This window comes from Mustela nivalis, assembly GCF_964662115.1.
Source record: "Mustela nivalis genome assembly, contig: HAP1_SCAFFOLD_330, whole genome shotgun sequence".
Classification (NCBI taxonomy): domain Eukaryota; kingdom Metazoa; phylum Chordata; class Mammalia; order Carnivora; family Mustelidae; genus Mustela; species Mustela nivalis.
Window position 1 is genome coordinate 6,798 of NW_028136316.1, and position 4,188 is coordinate 10,985.

The 4,188-nt window shown below is 45.1% G+C and overlaps 1 pseudogene across 1 annotated transcript; it reads left to right on the forward strand.

Moving 5' to 3' along the window:
- Positions 1-241: 241 nt before the first annotated feature.
- LOC309857077 (Y-box-binding protein 1 pseudogene) lies at positions 242-1,657 on the forward strand (annotated as a pseudogene). The gene has a single exon. The product of its transcript is annotated as a Y-box-binding protein 1 pseudogene (transcript).
- Positions 1,658-4,188: the final 2,531 nt, after the last annotated feature.

A 4,188-nucleotide genomic window follows, 5' to 3' on the forward strand; every position in this document is an offset into this window, starting at 1 on the left:
TTCTGTGCCTGAACTTGTGCGGACTGAGAAGGAGGATATATTCATGTGAAAAGGATGCAGGAACCAGCTTGAAAGGGTCACCATTGACCAAATAAAGACAACCTGCACCAAAATGAATCATGGCAGGAGTGCTTTCCCAACACTGAATAATAATCTGTAAATCTAGAGTACTACTTAAGAGAACCTTTAGAATCAGGATTGGAGAGTTCCATCGGTAGCAGGAGCGGAGAGCGGACCCCAGAGAGCCCGCCGCCGCTGGCCTAGTTACCATCACACCCCGGGAGGAGCCGTAGCTGCCGCAGCCGGCCCCAGTCACCATCACCGCAACCATGAGCAGCGAGGCCGAGACCCAGCAGCCGCCCGCCGCTTCCCCCCGCCTCCCCCGCCCTCAGCGCTGCCGACACCAAGCCCGGCACCAGGGGCAGCGGCGCAGGGAGCGGCGGCCCCGGCGGCCTCACATTGGCGGCGCCTGCCGGCGGGGACAAGAAGATCATCGCAACGAAGGTTTTGGGAACAGTAAAATGGTTCAATGTAAGAAACGGATATGGTTTCATCAACAGGAATGACACCAAGGAAGATGTATTTGTACACCAGACTGCCATAAAGAAGAATAACCCCAGGAAGTACCTTCGCAGTGTAGGAGATGGAGAGACTGTGGAGTTTGATGTTGTTGAAGGAGAAAAGGGTGCGGAGGCAGCAAATGTGACCGGCCCTGGTGGAGTTCCAGTGCAAGGCAGTAAATATGCAGCAGACCGTAACCATTATAGACGCTATCCACATCGCAGGGGTCCTCCACGCAATTACCAGCAAAATTACCAGAATAGTGAGAGTGGGGAAAAGAACGAGGGATCGCAAAGTGTTCCTGAAGTCCAGGCCCAACAGCGCCGGCCCTACCGCAGGCGATGGTTCCCACCTTACTACATGAGGAGACCCTATGGGCGTCGACCACAGTATTCCAACCCTCCTGTGCAGGGAGAAGTGATGGAAGGTGCTGACAACCAGGGAGCAGGAGAACAAGGTAGACCAGTGAGACAGAATATGTATGGGGGTTATAGACCACGATTCCGCAGGGGTCTTCCTCGCCAAAGACAACCTAGAGAAGATGGCAACGAGGAAGATAAGGAAAATCAAGGAGATGAGACCCAGGGTCAGCAGCCACCTCAACGTCGGTACCGCCGCAACTTCAATTACCGACGCAGACGCCCAGAAAACCCTAAACCACAAGATGGCAGAGACAAAAGCAGCCTATCCACCAGCTGAGAATTCGTCCGCTCCCGAGGCTGAGCAGGGCGGGGCTGAGTAAATGCCGGCTTACCATCTCTACCATCGTCCGGTTTAGTCATCCAACACGAAGAAATGAAGATGAAATTCCAGCAATAAGAAATGAACAAAAGATTGGAGCTGAAGACCTTAAGTGCTTGCTTTTTGCCCATTGACCAGATAAATAGAACTATCTGCATTATCTATGCAGCATGGGGTTTTTATTATTTTTACCTAAAGACGTCTCTTTTTGGTAATGACAAACGTGTTTTTTAAGAAAAAAAAAAAAAGCCTGGTTTTTCTCAATACACCTTTAAAGGTTTTTAAATTGTTTCATATCTGGTCAAGTTGAGATTTTTAGGAACCTCATTTTTAAATTGTAATAAAAGTTTACAACTTGATTTTTTCAAAAAAGTCAACAAACGGCAAGAACCCGTTAATAAAGGTCTTAAATAATTGTCTTTGTATAAAAAAAAAAAAAGAATCAGGATTAGAGAGAAGCGAAAGATCCTTACAAAAGATTGATTAGAAATAAAGACAGAAGTAGAAATGGAAAGAAGAAATCATCTTGCAAAAGCATATGTAAAAATCAGCCACCAGTTTTCAGTAGATGCTAAGGTCTTTGGGTGAAATGATGTTGGAGAACAAGACATGGACTGTGGGAACCATGGGGAACTTAACACCACTTCCTTCTAGTAAAACTAGGCTATTCCCATGTTGCTCATGGGGCAGAATCAAAGTGAAGGGTATGATATCAGATAATAACTGATTTCCAAAAGAAGCAAACGTAGAGAATTCTGGACAAATAAAGAGCAGATCATGAGATGGTGAATGTAAAGTTGAAGAGAAAAGGGTCCCGATGAACGTGAATGGACAGGAATATCAGATAAAAATCCACAACTTGAACAAACAACCAACCGACCAACCATGGTAAAATTTTGATATGATAATCCTCCAATAATTAACGTTATGGATATTTGGAAAATAAAACAGTGGGAAAACAACGAACCATGCAAACAGCAATGAAGGAAATGCTGCTCTGACTATAGTAATATCAGGCCAAAAGCATTACTAGATACAAAGAAAGTTGGTACAAAATGAAAAAAGCTGTAGTTTACCCAGGAAAGTAAAACTGTGGATTTAGTTACATAGACGTCAAACCTATAAAGGAGTGTTTCATAAGACTGCAAGTAGAGGAGCACCTGGGTGGCTCAGTCAGGTAGGCATCTGCCTTCAGCTCAGGTCATGATCCCAGGGACTTTTGATGGAGCCACACATCCAGCTCCCCATGCAGTGGGAGTCGGCTTCTCCTTCTCACTCTCCCCTTCCCCCCACTCATGCTTTTTCTCCTAAATAAATACAATTTTTAAAAAATAGTCCAAGAAAATAAAATCCTCCCTGAGGCAAATTTTCACAGCCCTCCCTCAGCAGCTGATAAAAAGCAGACCCCAAATCAGTAAGGATGCAGAAGATCTAGATGGTTAAACCATCTGAATGTAGAAATAGATACATAATGATACAAGTACATATCATATAGTAGTATATACAAAATAAGTATATGAAATGTATGTATGGTAATTATACACTTAGATATTATCCTCATGTCCAATGAACATCCTGACACAGGATGTTAGGTGGACGATTTCAACCCCTGCAGCCTTCTCTTACATGCAAGCAGAAACATCTACTTCATCAAGCCTTCTTCTGTTAGTGAAGAGATGGCAATTAGTACTCGAAGGCAAAATTGGTTCCTTACCAGAATGATGGAAATGATTTTATCCATCTACCATGTCTAAATCCCCTTTGATTGAAAACATGATCTAAAGAGACATGCAGTAAATTCATAACACATGTGTAGTTCTGTCTAGCTTTTCATTTTGACCCTGTCACCTATGTGTCCCCAAATACTTTATTGGCAAGGTTGAAAAGAAAGTCTCACAATCAAGATCATAGTGCTAGATGATGTCTTGATTCAGTGGACTTTCATATACCCTGACCTGACTGGAAATTCTTTCTAAAAGGAAGAAAAAGGAAAAACAAATTAAAATAGTGTAATGGGTGTCAGTGATTTATGTAGTAGGAATATTTGGGTGGGTAAACAAAGTTATCTGTTACTTTACATTTGTACGTCTGTAGTCTGTATTTTTTTTAAAAGATTTTATTTATTTATTTGACAGACAGAGATCACAAGTAGGCAGAAAGGCAGGCCGAGAGAGAGAGAGAGAGAACGAAAGAGAAAGAGAGGAGGAATCAGGCTCCCCACTGAGCAGAGAGCCTGATTCGGGACTTGATAGCAGGACTCTGGGATAAAGCCGAAAGCAGAGGCTTTAAACCACTGAGTCACCCAGGTGTGTATTAATGAAAGGAGGGGTGTAAGCACTACACATTACATAATAACATTGTCAAATTTGGCTTCATTCATCACTCACACAGAAAGGAGAAGGAATCAGATTCTTTGTGTCTGAGGCGCTGTCACAATAGTCTATCTCAGTGCAGAGAACAGGCTCCCTGGGACCAGAGCTGCCTCAGTGCCTCCCGCTGAGCTGACCCCTGCCCCTGCTTAGTGCATTGCAGAGATTACCAGAGTGTCCATCAGAGGGCGACCAAGCACCTCCAGCTGGCAAGGGGCTGTTTGTGCCTGGGCACAGCAGCCTCAGGGGTCCTAGTGCATGCCATGGCATCACCTGAGGCTGGGTTCTTCAGGGCCCAAAGGGTTTCTGCCACCAGCTGAGGACCCAGTACCCCTCAGAGGGCCAGGGCTGTGTTTGCAGCAGTTGGTGCCTCCTGTGGTGCGATGCAGAAGCGGCCTCGTTGGCTAAGAGCTGAGGAGGGGGCTCTGGGCTGCTTCCCAAGACATGCTGGTAGGTGAGCCGCCACGTTGTTGCATTTTTGGTGTTGTTCCCATGGTTTGCTCCTCATTTCCCTCGA